At 42.8% G+C, this 17,750-nt stretch overlaps 1 pseudogene; it reads left to right on the top strand.

Annotated features, from left to right (window-relative positions):
* The first annotated feature begins 4,244 nt into the window (after positions 1-4,244).
* LOC123139126 (mitochondrial dicarboxylate/tricarboxylate transporter DTC-like) lies at positions 4,245-8,392 on the top strand (annotated as a pseudogene).
* The last annotated feature ends 9,358 nt before the right edge of the window (positions 8,393-17,750 follow it).

The following is a 17,750-nucleotide window of genomic DNA, read 5'->3' as shown; positions in this document are numbered from 1 at the left end:
TCAAACGTATACTTATGGAACTCCAAATATCCTACCAAAGTAGGAAGTCCTAAGAAATTCGTGTACCAATCCATAGAAAAAATAATCAGATCAGAAGCACGTTTCTGTGAATTAACAAAACTAATTTACTGGGTGCAAAAGTTTCTGATTTTCAGCAGGATCAACACAACTATCACTGTAAGCCATCCTAAAGGTCTTACTTGGCACTTTATTGAAACAAAAGCTATAAAACACGATTACTACAGTAGAATAATCACGTGGACACACAAAAACAGTAAGGATAAGTATTGGGTTGTCTCCCAACAAGCGCTTTTCTTTAATGCCTTTCTAGCTAGGCATGATGATGACAATGATGCTCACATAAAAGATAAGAATTGAAACATAACGGGAGCATCATGAAGCATATTACCAGCACTTTTAAGTCTAACCCACTTCCTATGCATAGGGATTTTGTGAGCAAACAACTTATGGGAACGATAATCAACTAGCATAGGAAGGTAAAACAAGCATAACTTCAAGATTTTAAGCACATAGAGAGGAAACTTGATATTATTGCAATATGTAGAAGCATAAGATCCTCTCTCATAATAATTTTCAGTAGCATCATGAATGAATTCAACAATATAACCAACACCTAAAGCATTCTTTTCATGATCTACTAGCATAGAAAATTTACTACTCTCCTCATAAGCAAAATTCTTCTCATGAATAGTAGTGGGAGCAAACTCAACAAAATAACTATCATATGATTTAAGATTAGGATCAAGATGACAAGTTTCATGGTTATAATTATTCTTTAAAGCATATGTGTCATCACAATAATCATCATAGATAGGAGGCATGCTTTCATCATAGTAATTTTGCTCATCAAAGCTTGGGGGACAAAAAATATCACCTTCATCAAACATAGCTTCCCCAAGCTTGTGGCTTTGCATATCATTAGCATCATGGATATTCAAGTAATTCATACTAACAACATTGCAATCATGCTCATCATTCACATATTTCATGCCAAGCATTCTATGTAAATCTTCTTCTAGCACTTGAGCACAATTTTCCTTTCCATCATTCTCACGAAAGATATTAAAAAGACGTAACGTATGAGACAAACTCAACTCCATTTTTTGTAGTTTTTTTATAAAGTAGACTAGTGCTAAAACAAGAAACGAAAAGATTCGATTGCAAGATCTAAAGATATACCTTCAAGCGCTAACCTCCCCGGCAACGGCGCCAGAAAAGAGCTTAGTTGACGGGGTGTGAGTGAGTGCCCTTTTACCTAGCCTCCCCGGCAACGGCGCCAGAAAAGAGCTTGATGTCTACTACACAACCTTCTTCTTGTAGACGTTGTTGGGCCTGCAAGTGCACAGGTTTGTAGGACAGTAGCAAATTTCCCTCAAGTGGATGACCTAAGGTTTATCAATCCGTAGGAGGCGTAGGATGAAGATGGTCTCTCTCAAACAACCCTGCAACCAAATAACAAAAAGTCTCTTGTGTCCCCAACACACCCAATACAATGGTAAATTGTATAGGTGCACTAGTTCGGCGAAGAGATGGTGATACAAGTGCAATATGGATGGTAGATATAGGGTTTTTGTAATCTGAAATAATAAAAACAGCAAGGTAACTAAAGATAAAAGTGAGCGTAAACGGTATTGCAATGATAGGAAACAAGGCCTAGGGTTCATACTTTCACTAGTGCAAGTTCTCTCAACAATAATAACATAGATAGATCATATAACAAGCCCTCAACATGCAACAATGAGTAACTCCAAAGCCACTAATAGCGGCGAACAAATGTAGAGATTATGGTAGGGTACAAAACCACCTCAAAGTTATTCTTTCGGATCAATCTATAAAAGAGTTCGTACTAGAATAACACCTTAAGACACAAATCAACCAAAACCCTAATGTCACCTAGATACTCCATTGTCACCTCAAGTATCAGTGGGCATGATTATACGATATGCATCACACAATCTCAGATTCATCCAACCAACATAAAAGTACTTCAAAGAGTGCCCCAAAGTTTCTACCGGAGAGTCAAGAACGTGTGCCAACCCCTATGCATAGGTTCCAATGTCACGAAACCCGCAAGTTGATCACCAAAACATACATCAAGTGGCACATGACATCCCATTGTCACCACAGATAATCACGGCAAGACATACATCAAGTGTTCTCATAAAAGACTCAATCCGATAAGATAACTCAAAAGGGGAAACTCAATTCATCACAAGAGAGTAGAGGGGGAGAAACATCATAAGATCCAACTACAATAGCAAAGCTCAGGATACATCAAGATCGTGCCATAGATGGGACACGAGAGAGAACACGAGAGAGAGAGAGAGATCAAACACATAGCTACTGGTACATACCCTCAACCCCGAGGGTGAACTACTCCCTCCTCATCATGGATAGCACCGGGATGATGAAGATGGCCACCGGTGATGGGATCCCCCTCCGGCAGGGTGACGGAACGGGCTCCCGAGAGGTTTTTTGTGGCTATAAAGGCTTGCGGCGGCGGAACTCCCGATCTATCTTCTGTTCTGGAAGTTTTAGGGTACAAGAGTATATATGGGTGCAAGGGGTACGTCGGAGGAGCTACGGGGGCCCCACGAGGCAGGGGGGCGCGCCTAGGGGGGTGGGTACGCCCCCCACCCTCGTGGGCAGCCCGGGACTCCCCTGACGTGCACTCCAAGTCTATCAGGTTGCTTTCCTTCCAAAAATAACTTCTCCAGTTGATTTCGTTCCGTTTTGACTCCGTCTAATATTCCTTTTCCTCGAAACACTGAAATAGGCATAAAACAGCAAATCTGGGCTGGGCCTCCGGTTAATAGGTTAGTCCAAAAAATAATATAAAAGTGGATAACAAAGCCCATTATTGCCCAAAACAGTAGATAAAGTAGCATGGAACAATCAAAAATTATAGATACGTTGGAGACGTATCAACCCACAAACGAAATGGGGAAGGAACATGACTCTCTCATGGGATTCCAGAGTGGGGACGACCTGTCCCTCCGGGGGAATACGGTGGCCGATCTTCTGGGCCAGATACCCGGCTCCCCGGAGCTTCTTGATGTCCTTCTCCTAGACAGCTGAGGCCATCCATTTACCTCCTACTCCAGATCCAGACATCTTCGTGAGACTTCCTTTCAACGGGGAAGAAGAGTGCTTGGGCGTTAGGGCTCGCACAGAGGGGAATGAGCTAGCGGGAGAAGGCATGGGTAAAGGAGAAAGGAACCTGACCTCCTTATAAAGGCGATAAAAGGCTTTTTGTGCTTCCCCACTTGCCTGGTGGAGCCCGAAGGCCTCCTACTCGCTGCGATTAGCGGCACGGTTAGATTACCCATACCCGTATTAATGAGAATCCCGTAATAAGGGGACACGATCTCTGCTTTGATGAGACGTGTCACAGAAACCGCCTCGTAATATGCGTTGTAGCTGGTTGTGTGGAAACGGTTCGAATAATGGATCCGATCATAATAACATGTCACGTCATCAGGAAAAATTGTCAGCAGATTGCATTTGTGAAATATCGTTCTCTCTATGGTGGTATGCGAAGACCATTTTTCAAATCCGGACACGATTTCAGTGTTCGATAATTACTTTGGAGTATTCGGAGGAGGAACCCGCCTTGTAATGCCGAAGACAATACTGCGCGCCGGACTCATCGTCATTGAAGCCTGGTTCAGGGGCTACTGAGGGAGTCCTGGATTAGGGGGTATCCGGACAGCCGGACTATGTACAGCGTCCGAACTATTGAAGCGTGAAGATACAAGACTCAAGATTTCAGCCCGTGTCCTGATGGGACTTTCCTTGGCGTGGAAGGCAAGCTTGGCGATCCGGATATTATATTTCCTTCCTTGTAACCGACTCCATGTAAACCTTAGCCCTCTCTGGTGTCTATATAAACCGGAGAGGTTGGTCCTTAGAGGGCTGATCACAATTACATTCATACCATCACAGGCTAGCTCCTAGGGTTTAGCCTCTACGATCTCGTGGTAGATCTACTCTTGTACTACCCATATCATCAATATTAATCAAGCAGGAAGTAGGGTTTTACCTCCATCGAGAGGGTCCGAACCTGGGTAAAACATCTGTGTCCCTTACTTCTTGTTACCATCAGCCTTGACACACAGATCGGGACCCCCTACCCGAGATCCGCCGGTTTTGACACCGACAACCGTTCTCTAGTCAATTTCAGGTCGATGCAGCGGCCAAGCTTAATGGAGATGAGGTGCGCTATGGCGACGGCGGCGGAGCTCCAGTAACAGATGGGGGCGAGAGGAAGAAGATGTGGAACGGGAAGAATGAAAAAAGACCTAGTCGGGTCTATTAATAAGGAAGGGCCACTAAAGAGCGCGAAAAAAGAGGAGGCTGAAAACATGAGTTATTCAACTGCAAGGACGCCTCAATTTTCGGGATGGTTATCAAGACAAAGATCTGTTGGGATATATTGGATAAAACGCACTTTTATAACAGGTGACGTCATGGCGGGTTTACCACAAGTCCAGAAAATGACGTCATGGCGGGTTACAAAAAATTTCATAAAGGCAGAAGATTTTTTCCTTAAGTGTCGAAGATTGACATGAAAACCAGTTCAAATCAATCTGGGGCCTAATGTTTTTTTGACTGTGAACTATGGGGCAAACTCCCACAGCATTTCATTTTTTTTAATTGATAATAGGTAACAGTTACAACAACATGATTACAAGAGGTAACCAAGAAGAAAATAAAAAACTAAACAACAAGTTAAACTTAAGGGGGCAGGAAGGAGATCCATTTCAGCAAGTCATCCTTGTAAACAGATTTGATTCTGTGCTGCATAAGAGTCATGTCATGCCTCAAAGCACATCTCCATTTATTGAAACTTGCCCTCTCACCTCTGAAAACCTTGGCATTCCTGATGATCCAGATATTCCAGCAGGCCATAAACACTACTTCAGTGAAAAAAGGCTTATCAAAGCTTCTCCTTGCCTGAATAACCAAGTCAGACATGGAGTTGCCAGCAGACCAATCAATATGCAGATAATTCCAAACTCTAACACTGAAGTTGCAGTTAAAAAACAGATGGTCTCTTGTTTCTCTAGTTTGAAGTGGGCAGAGCTTAGAATAAACACCATCATCCATGTGCCAGTGTCTCCTATCAACCATATCCTTGGTGTTCAGTCTGTCCATGATAAGCATCCAAGCAAAAACCTTGATCTTTAGAGTGCAAGAGGATTTCCAAATCCAGCACATTAAGGGGTTGAAATATTCAGACACAAACGTATGGCAGTAAAACAACTTGGGCTTGAAGACCTTTGAGGAACCCTGCCATAACCACAGATCCTTGGAAGTAGCATCTCTACTGTGGGAGCCCAACATATCTTTGATTAAATTTAACTCATCAAACGCTTGAGCAGACAAAGGGAGGTGGAAATGCTGGTATAAGTCCAAGGTATTGAAGATTTCCTTAACTGAGATCCAGGGATCCTTGGAAAAAGAGAATAATCTTGGAAATCTAGATTGCAAGCTAGAAACCTCATTGCCAAGATTCCAATTGTCAGACCAGAAAAGAGCAGTGTCTCCAGCATTAATCTGCACCCAGGAGCAATCCCTAAAATGCTGCATTACCTTGCAAATATCCCTCCACCAAAAGGAGCCACAAAATTTTGTTCCCTGGGGCACTCCATCATAATAATATGAATCCCAAATTAAGGACACCCAAGGAATATCTCTCCTATTAAGGAAATTACTAGCATGCTTGAGAAGCAATGGCACATTCTGAACTCCTAGGTTTAGAATACCAAGACCACCCTTATTTTTTGGTCTACAAATCAGATCCCAGGCAGCAAGAGATGGTGTAGGCTCATCTCTATGTTTCCTCCACAGGCATTGTCTTTGGATTCTTTCCAGCTGCTTAAGGATACTAGCAGGAACAGTCAGGCTACCCAGAAAGAAAATTGGAATGGAGAACAAAGTAGAGTTTAGGAACTGCAATCTTTCACCTTGATTAAGGAAGGAGGAGCTGGCAGTCATTCTCCTCTCCATACAGTCCACAAGAGGCATGAAGTCCACCATTTTTGGCCTTGTAGTTCCCACAGGTAAACCAAGATATGTAAAAGGCATCTTGCCAGTTTGGCATCCAAAAGCAGCAACAAGGTCCACCATCACTGCATGGTCAACATTTATAGGAATAATGAAAGATTTATGGTAGTTTACATCAAGACCTGTGGAGTGAGAGAATACCTTTAGCATATCCTTCAGGGCTAGAAGTTGTGCCCTGTCAGCAAGTAGGATGATCAATGTATCATCAGCATATTGTATGACAGGGTAGTCCTGATCATGGCAAGGAATAGGTAGTTTTAGGATACCCTTCCTGAACATACCATTAATCACAGTTTGCAAAAGATCAGCAGCTATAACAAAAAGCAGAGGAGATACAGGGTCCCCCTGTCTGACTCCTTTTTTGCAAATGAATTTCCTCCCAGGGACACCATTAAGAAGAACAGAAGAAGTACCAGTGGCAAGTAGCTGTTTCATCCAGAGGATCCATACTTGCAAATATTCTTGAAGCCCAAGACTCAGGTTATGGATGGCGGTTTAGTTAAAGGCCCATGGCCCAGAGGCAATTTAAGGCCCGTAGTGATAAACCACCATGTATGCGTGACTTGTATTGTAAGGCAAGAATAGTTAAGAGACCGAGCTGGGCACTGTTTATGAGCCGACCGGGACTCTGTAGAGCCGTTGGGCGTCGGCCCTTGTATATAAAGGGACGACCCAGCGGCGGTTCAGGGCAAGTAACATCAACTCGAGAGCTAGGTCAGCGATTCGCTCCCTGGTTATCGAGACATAAGCAATCCCACTCAAAACTGGATCGTAGGCTTTTACCTTCACCGTAAGGGGCCAAACCAGTATAAACCTTGTGTCCTTTGTCCCAATTAACCCCTTCAAGCTTCCTAGTTGCGATGGCTCCACAACTAAGTTCTTTCACTAGGACATTTGCCGTGACAATTCCATGACAAAAACCCAAATATCGGAGAAGAAATACAAGGTTATAATCAATCATGCATATAAGAGATCAAAGAAGACTCAAATAACTTTCATGGATAAAAACATAGATCTGATCATAAACTCAAAGTTCATCGGATCCTAACGAACACATCACAAAAAGACTTACATCATATGGATCTCCAAGAGACCATTGTATTGATAATCAAGTGAGAGAGAGGAAGCCATCTAGCTACTAATACGGACCCGTAGGTCTACAAAGAACTACTCACGCATCATCGGAGAGGCACCAATGGACATGATGAACCCCTCCATGATGGTGTCTAGATTGGATCTGGTGTTTCTAGAACTTGCGGCGGCTGGAATTGATTTTCGTCGACTCCCCTAGGGTTTCTGGAATATTGGGTTATTTATTGAGCAAAGAGGCGGTGCGGGAGGTCACCGAGGTGGGCAAAATCCACCTGGGTGCGCCTAGGGGCCCAGGCGTGCCATGGTGTCTTGTGCCCCCCTCGGGCTCCCTCTCCAGTACTTCTTCGGCCCACTGGATGTCTTCTGGTCCAAAAAAATCCACAAAAATTTTCGCTGCGTTTGGACTCCATTTGATATTGATTTCCTTCGATGTAGAAAACAAGCAGAAAACAACAACTGGCATTGGGCACTATGTCAATAGGTTAGTACCAAAAAATGATAATAAATGACTATGAAATGATTGTAAAACATCAAAGAATGATAATATAACAACATGGAGCAATCAAAAATTATAAATAAATTGGAGATGTATCAGCGTTCTATATACGACAGCTCGTCTTGGGTCCTTCAGGGTTTTGACAAACAAAGCAATTAAGGCAAATGATGGGAAGCCATTGCCACTTGTTCAGAAAGCTTTTATTGGTCTAATTGCTGGAGTGGTTGGCGCATGTCTGGGCAGTCCTGATGATTTGGCAATCATTAGGATGCAACCTGACTCGACCTTACCAGCAGCACAGCGGCGTCACTACAAAAATGCATTCCACGCACTCTACCATATCACCGCTGATGAAGGTGTCCCTGCGCTTTAGAAGGGTGTAGGCCCAACTGTGTTGGGGGTTGTGTCACTAAACATGGGTATGCTTGCGTCCTATGATCAAAGTGTTGAGCTGTTTAGAGACAATTGGGTACCGGAGAATATCAGACTGTTATTGGAACCAGTGCCATTTCTCGATTCTTTGCGTCTGCTTGCAGTTTGCCCTTTGATTACGGGAAAACACAAATTGAAAAGATGCAACCTGATGCCACTGGCAAGTACCCATACACTGGGTCTTTGGACTGTGCCATGCAAACCTTGAATACAGAAGTACCAGAAGAAGATCGGCATATAAGATCTCCATTTGGAAGTTGGAGACAAAGTATCAATCCTTGATCGACACATTTAATAACTTTCCAGTGGGCGGCTTAATATTCATCAGTGTATACACGCAAAGGATTGCGAGCATCTACGACTCGCCCGCAGTTGACTTCATCTTTGCCGTCATGATCATCAACATTGCGGCGGATAATTTCCAGCCAAACATATCACGTTAAATCAATCTAGTCAATTTTTTATTGATACATTTTTATTATTTCGAGAACAATTACTCTCTTCTGCAATATCCTTTATGCAGGATAATTAGTCACGAAAAAAGTGGCTTATACCGTTGGTACGGAGCACGCGTTGGCGACATTCTGCATCTGTGTTCGTCCGTGCCTTATTACACGGTGAATGGACGCGCGCAAGCCGCCGCCTTTGCGGCCCGGTCTACTCCAACAACTTTGAAGCAAAAAATGATTTATTATCAGCCTCCACCGGATGGCTCGATGGGCAGGCGCGCAAGTCGCTGCCACTGCGGTTTGGTTAACTTCAAGAACCAGCCGGGATGAACTAGTGGCCGGGTTACTAACACAACTCATACGGGATCATGTATAACCCGCCACGATCGACATCACCCTTCTGTGGATTCACATCGCGTTATCAATGCCAAGGATATACAATGAGTGTTGAGAAGATCATCAATTTGCCACTCTGCCTCCATCTTCAACACATTCTAGAGTTCTGCTATTCAACTATATGTGGGTTTATATCTCGGTCAAGTATGGAGAATCTCAAGCCAACTCCTCGAGTTGTCTTAAGACTCGGGGGCTACACGGACATGACTCAGCAAATTTTGCCTGTTTCAACAAATTCAAGAACCCCGGGCCATTGGAGGGAAAATAACCCGGTCCTGGAGGCTACTGCCACATTGATGAAAGTTTAAAGACCGTTGGAGAATTTCTGGCTTGAATGCCACTATTATGGGTTAAACTTGCCTGTTTGCAACTTGCTACTCCGCCAGGTGACCCGCCGAACTCTTAACAGTCAACCTTTTTCAAGACCCTGAACTTGTTAAGGTTAAAACGGTGGCTTGTGTCATGAGAGGGCTGGCTTACAGTGAGCCAGGTACAACCATGGTTGTTGCTGCCTTCAAAGCAATCATGTGGCCAAAGTGCCAAACGGCTATTGTTGCCTTTTGAAAGCAATCATGTGGCCTAAGTGCCAAACGGTTGTTGCTGTCTTTCGAAAGCAATCATGTGGCCTAAGTGCCAAACGGTTGTTGCTGCCTTTTGAAAGCAATCATGTGGCCTAAGTGCCAAATGGCAGTTGTTGCCTTTTGAAAGCAATCATGTAGCCTAACTGCCAAACAACTGTTGTTGCCCTTTGAAAGCAATCATGTGGCCTAAGTGCCAAACGGTTGTTGCTACCTTTTGAAAGCAATCATGTAGCCTAAGTGCCAAAAGGCTGTTGTTGCCCTTTGAAAGCAATCGTGTGGTCTAAGTGCCAAAATGCTGTTGCTGCCTTTGAAAGCAAATGTGTGGCCTGTGAGCCAACTTTTTTTGGTCATGCTTTGAAAGCTGGCCTAATGAATATTTGAGATTTGCATATTTTCTTTTTTGGGTTTCAGATGCTTTTATACTCTCAAGTTTTGGCTTTCGCGCAAGTTATGAATCCCTGGGTTACGTGACCCCGGTTTATGCTATTCATGATTGAGTATTTGGGTCACCTGCCATGGCTATGGACTTTAAGTCGCCAGTATGATTCAGTTGGAACAATTGAGGTCATGCGATTGCAAGTCTTTAGGCTGTCACTAGCACTGGATATTGATGTTTAACCTATTAGTATGATCCAAATCTACAGGTATGTTTTTCAATTGCTCCATGAACATTCAAGGTTTGGTAACCCACCCTAATTTTTGACTTCAAATTGTCAATATATTTTGATTTGAATGGGCTTGATTATAGTGTTAATAATCATATTAGGTTGTATATGTTTGGGTTGTCACCTGCCCTGGTTTTTGGCCTTAAGTCGCCAGGGCATCTATTTAACCTTTTTGGCAGAAACTGGTTTTCAACCGGGCTACATATTCCAATCCTTACTAGCCAACATGGGTGGATTTTGGTTTTGGTTGTCATAACCAATGTTGAATGATTGAGGTTTTCATATCGGATTATATTATTTAAGTCTTAAATAGCCAACATGGCTGGATTTTCATTATGGTTATCATAACCAGTATTGGATGATTGGGGTTTTCAAAGCTCCTTCAGAGTAATGGCTATTATTTCTCATCCAAGAATATCATCTTACAATAAAGAGCGTGGTTTAGTATTGATATGCAAGGCTTTCTACAACATCATACACATAATGGATATGGTTTTATTTTATAATGGAAGGAATAGTCCCGAGTTGCTGCAGGCATACGACCTAGCACTTGGGGGCTACATTATTCAAATCATGATTATATCAAGTATGCAAGTCCCATGTCGCTGCAAGCATGCACCATGGCACTTGGGGGCTAATGCAAGTCGCTTTTCAAGTCATCACATTATTCAAATCATCGGGTTATCTTCGGAAGATGAGCCAACCTTCTATCTTTTTCTAAGTCCCAACTCATTATTGTCTTACTGAGCGGGCACTTGGGGGCTACACATTGCTCCTCAAGTATATAATCAAATCTTCAAAAGTCCCTGCTCCTTATTGCATAATGACCCGGCCCTTGGGGGCTACACTAGCTCAAATTTTATAAGCATAAGACTGTTATAAGTCCCTGATTGTTGCAGGCAAGACTACCAGGCACTTGGGGGCTACACATGTGAAGTACAAAATATTCACTTTATGACTGATGACTGAGATGAACAATCCGGATTTCTTCAAGGTTCCAGTATTTATACTGAAGCAAGTCTTAAGCTATTACTTTCTTCTACTCAAGACTTGGGGGCTACAGGTGAAGGAGAACACCTTCAAAAAAAATCAGTGTTGAGCAAACTAGGTCTCATAATTTTTGAGGGAGAAATTTGCAAAGATTATTTTCTCTATGTTATTCAAACAACTTAACATCATACGAATTTTTTATCGAAGTTTGAAGTATTGAAAGTTGGCACAACGTCATATGAATTTTATCAAGCCAAGGCAGTTGAAGATAATAAGGGTTATTTTTTCTCCAAGGAGCCAACGTCAGTTTATTGATATGACAGAGATTCAGAATTTTCAGGAGCTGGTCAAATGGTATTTTTTGAGTGAGCCGGTCCCTTTACATATTCTTATTTTAAGAGTTTAGCATGAATAAATTCAAAGCTAAACTGGGGGCTAATGTTGGCGATATTCCCCACGACCAAGACCCAACTCATAAGGATAAGCCGCCCTAAGGCTTAAGTCGTCTCTCGGTTTAAGTCGCCTTAACGTTAGGTCATCTCAGATCCTAACCCGGCTGGTGAGACCCGGCTAGTGAGACCCGGCATGTGAGACCCGGCTGGTGAGACCCGGCAGGTGAGACCCGGCTGGTGAGACCCTGCAGGTGAGACCTAGCAGACGGTCTCTAACCCGGCAGACAGTTATGACCTGGCAGACCGATTGTGACCCGGCAGATGCATGGAGTCACGGAGATGAGTCTCGGAGATGAGTTGCCTGGGTTTAAGAAGCCCAAGACGTTAAGAAGCCCACGGAGAGAAGCCCAAGACGTTAAGAAGCCCACAGTGAGAAGTTAGAATAGTTTGAATCTTAATCCAACTTGGACTCTACATGTAACCCGCCCCTTCAACTTATATAAGGAGGAGTGGGGCGCCCCAAGAGGATCAAGTTTTTTCTAGACGTCTCAATAGACAGGTCTCAATAAACAAGTCTTAGAGAAGGTCAAAATAGATGCTCTCGAGATAGAGGTAGCAAAACCTCACCCCTGTAACCGAGATCGTCATGATTATCAATGATCAATCAAGCACGATGTAGGCTTTTACCTCCACCATGAGGGGCCGAACTGATGTCTACTACACAACCTTCATCTTGTAGACATTGTTGGGCCTCCAAGTGCAGAGGTTTGTAGGACAGTAGCAAATTTCCCTCAAGTGGATGGCCTAAGGTTTATCAATCCGTGGGAGACTTAGGATGAAGATGGTCTCTCTCAAACAACCCTGCAACCAAATAACGAAGAGTCTCTTGTGTCCCCAACACACCCAATACAATGGTAAATTGTATAGGTGCACTAGTTCGGTGAAGAGATGGTGATACAAGTGCAATATGGATGGTAGACATAGGTTTTTGTAATTTGAAAATATAAAAACAACAAGGTAGCAAGTAACAAAAGTGAGAGAAACGGTATTGCAATGCTTCGAAACAAGGCCTAAGGTTCATACTTTCACTAGTGCAAGTTCTCTCAACAATAATAACATAATTATATCATATAACAATCCCTCAAGATGCAACAAAGATTCACTCCAAAGTCACTAATAGAGGAGAACAAACGAAGAGATTATTGTAGGGTACGAAACCACCTCAAAGTTATTCTTTCCGATCCATCCATTGGGCTATTCCTATAAGTGTCACAAACAACCCTAGAGTTCGTAGTAAAATAACACCTTAAGACACACATCAACCAAAACCCTAATATCACCTAGATACTCCAATGTCACCTCAAGTATCCGTGGGTTTGATTATACGATATGCATCACACAATCTCAGATTCATCTATTCAAACCAACACAAAGAACTTCAAAGAGTGCCCCAAAGTTTCTACCGGAGAGTTGATACATCTCCAATGTATCTATAATTTTTGATTGTTCCATGCTATTATATTACCTATTTTGGATGTTTAATGGGCTTTACTATACACTCTTATATTGTTTTTGGGACTAACCTATTAACCGGAGGCCCAACCCAGATTGCTTTTTTTTGCCTATTTCAGTGTTTCGCAGAAAAGGAATATCAAACGGAGTCCAAACAGAATGAAACCTTCGGGACAGTTATTTTTGGAACGGAAGCAATCCAGGAGACTTGGAGTAGACGTCAGGGAAGCAACGAGGAAGCTACTAGGGTCCAGGGCGCGCCCCCCATCCTCGTGGGCCCCTCGTGGCTCCCCTGACCGACTTATTTCGCCTATATATATCCATATACCCTAAAAACATTGAGGAACACAATAGATTGGGAGTACCGCCGCCGCAAGCCTCTATAGCCACCAAAAACCTCTCGGGACCCTGTTCCAGCACCATGCCGGAGGGGGAGATCCCTCATCGGTGGCCATCTTCATCATCCGGACACTCTCCATGACGAGGAGGGAGTAGTTCACCCTCGGGGCTGAGGGTATGTATGAGTAGCTATGTGTTTGATCTCTCTCTCTCTCTCTCTCTCTCGTGTTCTTAATTCGACACGATCTTGATGTATCGCGAGCTTTGTTATTATAGTTGGATCTTATGATGTTTCTCCCCCTCTACTCTCTTGTGGTGGATTGAGTTTTCCCTTTGAAGTTATCTTATCGGATTGAGTCTTTAAGGATTTGAGAACACTTGATGTATGTCTTGCATGTGCTTATCTGTGGTGACAATGGGATATCACGTGATCTACTCGATGTATGTTTTGGTGATCAACTTGCGGGTTTAGTGACCTTGTGAACTTATGCATAGGGGTTGGCACACGTTTTCGTCTTGACTCTCCGGTAGAAACTTTGGGGCACTCTTTGAAGTACTTTGTGTTGGTTGAATAGATGAATCTGAGATTGTGTGATGCATATCGTATAATCATGCCCACGGATACTTGAGGTGACATTGGAGTATCTAGGTGACATTAGGGTTTTGGTTGATTTGTGTCTTAAGGTGTTATTCTAGTACGAACTCTATGAAAGATCAAACGGAAAGAATAGCTTCATGTTACTTTACTACGGACTCTTGAATAGATTGATCAGAAAGGATAACTTTGAGGTGGTTTCGTATCCTACCATAATCTCTTCGTTTGTTCTCCGCTATTAGTGACTTTGGAGTGACTCATTGTTGCAAATTGAGGGATAGTTATATGATCCAGCTATGTTATTATTGTTGAGAGAACTTGCACTAGTGAAACTATGAACCTTAGGCCTTGTTTCCTAGCATTGCAATACCGTTTACGTTCACTTTTATCATTAATTACCTTGCTGTTTTTATATTTTCAGATTACAAAAACCTATATCTACCATCCATATTGCACTTTTATCACCATCTCTTCGCCAAACTAGTGCACCTATACAATTTACCATTGTATCGGGTGTGTTGGGGACACAAGACACTCTTCGTTATTTGGTTGCAGGGTTGTTTGAGAGAGGCCATCTTCATCCTACGCCTCTCACGGATTGATAAACCTTAGGTCATCCACTTGAGGGAAATTTGGTACTGTCCTACAAACCTCTGCACTTGGAGGCCCAACAACGTCTACAAGAAGAAGGTTGTGTAGTAGACATCAAGAGTCAAGACGAAAACATGCGCCAACCCCTATGCATAGATTCCCAAGGTCACGGAACCCGCAAGTTGATCACCAAAACATACATCAAGTGAATTAATAGAATACCCCATTGTCACCACAGGTATCCCACGCAAGACATACACCAAGTGTTCTCAAATCCTTAAAGACTCAATCAGATAAGATAACTTCAAAGGGAAAACTCAATCCATTACAAGAGGGTAGAGGGGGAGAAACATCATAATATCCAACTATAATAGCAAAGCTCGCGGTACATCAAGATCGTGCCATATCAAGAACACGAGAGAGAGAGAGACATCAAACACATAGCTACTAGTACATACCCTCAGCCCTGAGGGTGAACTACTCCCTCCTTGTCATGGAGAGCGCCGGGATTATGAAGATGGCCACCGGTGATGGATCCCTCCTCCGGCAGGGTGCCGGAACAGGGTCTAGATTGGTTTTTGGTGGCTACAGAGGCTTGCGGTGGCGGAACTCCCGATCTAGGTTTCTTTTAGGGGGTTTCTGTATTTATATTTGGCGTCAGTTTCACGTCAGGGGGGTCTCTGAGTCAGCCACGAGGTAGGGGGGGCATCCAGGGGGTAGGGCGCGCCCTCCACCCTCGTGGTTGGCCCGGGACTCTTCTGGCCCAACTCTTTTGCTTCTGGGGCTTCTTCTGGTCCATAAAAAATCTCCGTAAATTGGCAGGTCAATTAGACTCCATTTGGTATTCCTTTTCTGTAGAACTCAAAAACAAGGAAAAAATAGAAACTGACACTAGGCTCTAGGTTAATAGGTTAGTCCCAAAAATCATATAAAATAGCATATAAATGCATATAAAACATCCAAGATGGATAATATAATAGCATGGAACAATCAAAAACTATAGATACGTTGGAGACGTATCAGGCATCCCCAAGCTTAATTCCTACTCGTCCTCGAGTAGGTAAATGATAAAAACAGATTTTTTGATGTGGAATGCTACCTAACATATTTATCAATGTAATCTTCTCTATTGTGGCAAGAATATTTCATATCCATAAGATTCAAAACAAAAGTTTAATATTGACATAAGAACGATAATACGTCAAGCATACTAACAAAGCAATCATGTCTTTTGAAAATAAAATGGCCAAAGAAAGTTATCCCTTCAAAATCATATAGTCTGGCTATGCTCTATTGATACTTCTCCAACGTATCTATAATTTTGATCGTTCCATATTGTTATATTATCATTCTTGGATGTTTTACAATCATTTTATAGTCATTTTATATCTTTTCTTGGTACTAACCTATTGACATAGTGCCCAGTGCTAGTTGTTGTTTTCTGCATGTTTTTTACATCGCAGGAAATCAATATCAAACGGAGTCCAAATGCAGCGAAACTCCTGGAGGATTTTTTTGGGCCAGAAGAAAGCCAATGGGCCAAAGAAGCACTTGGGGGGGCTGCTCGAGGGGAGCAACACCCACCAGGGGGTGCTAGGAGGCCCAGGCGCGCCCAGGTGGGTGCTGCCCACCTCGGGTGCCCCCTGAACCGCCTCTTCACTCTATAAATACCACAATATTCCATAAACCCTAGGGGAGTCGACGAAATATTGATCCAGCCACCGCAGAGTCCAGAACCACCAGATCCAAACTAGACACCATCATGGAGGGGTTCATCACTTCCATTGGTGCCTCTCCTATGATGCGTGAGTAGTTCTTTGTAGACCTACGGGTCCATAGTTAGTATCTATATGGCTTCCTCTCTCTCTCTCTCTCTCTCTCTCTCGTTTATCAATACAATGGTCTCTTGGAGATCCATATGATGTAAGCCTTTTTGCGGTGTTTTTGTTGGGATTCGATGAACTTTAAGTTAATGATCAGATCTATGTTTTTATCCATGAAAGTTATTTGAGTCTTCTTTGATCTCTTATATGCATGATTGCTTATAGCCTCGTATTTCTTCTCTGATATTTGGGTTTTGTTTGACCAACTTGATCTATTTAGCTTGCAATGGGAAGAGGTGCTTTGTAGTGGGTTCGATCTTACGGTGCTTGATCCCAGTGACAGAAGGGGAACCGACACGTATGTATCGTTTCTACTAATGATAATAAGATGAGATCTATATCTCGGCAATAGATAAACGGATCTCGTCTACACCATGGCATAGTTCTTATTGCATTACTCTGTTTTTCCATGAACTTAATACACTAGATGCATGCTGGATAGCGGTTGATGTGTGGAGTAATAGTAGTAGATGCAGGCAGGAGTCGGTCTACTAATCTTGGACGTGATGCCTATATAATGATCATTTCTTGGATATCGTCGTGATTATTTGAAGTTCTATCAATTGCCCAACCGTAATTGTTTTCCCACCTTTGCTATTTTTCTCGAGAGAAGCCACTAGTGAAACCTACGACCCTCGGGTCTCTTTTCATCATATTTGCCTTTTTGATCTATTTTCCCTTACATTTATTTTCAGATCTATTAAACCAAAAATACAAAAATATCTTGCTGCAATTTATTTGTTCCCCGATCTATTTATCCTATCTACCACTTTTTACCTCATGTTATTTGCCTACTTGAGGCGCCGTACCCGAAAGGGATTGACAACCCCTTTAACACGTCGGGTTGCGAGTATTTGTTATTTGTGTGCAGGTGTTGTTTACGTGGTGTGAGGAGGTTCTCCTACTAGTTTGATAACCTTGGTCTCATCACTGAGGGAAATACCTACCATCGCTATACTGCATCATCCCTTCTCTTTGGGGAAATACCGACATAGTTCTAGCAGACATCAAAAGGAATTTCTGGCGCCGTTGCCGGGGAGGATCTTCAACATCAACCAGGTTCCTAATCACAAATCTCATCTCCTTGCAATTTACATTATTTGCCATTTGCCTCTCGTTTTCCTCTCCCACACTTCACAAAAATTTGGTGTTTTATTCGCCTTCTTTTTCGTTCGCCGTTTTGAACGCTCCTCCTTTGTTACCAGACTTTGAAGTTTTATACTTCAAACAAAAACAAGGAGAAATTT

The sequence above is a fragment of the Triticum aestivum genome, chromosome 6B (assembly GCF_018294505.1).
Source record: "Triticum aestivum cultivar Chinese Spring chromosome 6B, IWGSC CS RefSeq v2.1, whole genome shotgun sequence".
Taxonomy (NCBI): domain Eukaryota; kingdom Viridiplantae; phylum Streptophyta; class Magnoliopsida; order Poales; family Poaceae; genus Triticum; species Triticum aestivum.
The sequence above is the reverse complement of the archived record's forward strand: the minus strand, read 5'-3'. Positions and strand labels throughout refer to the sequence as shown.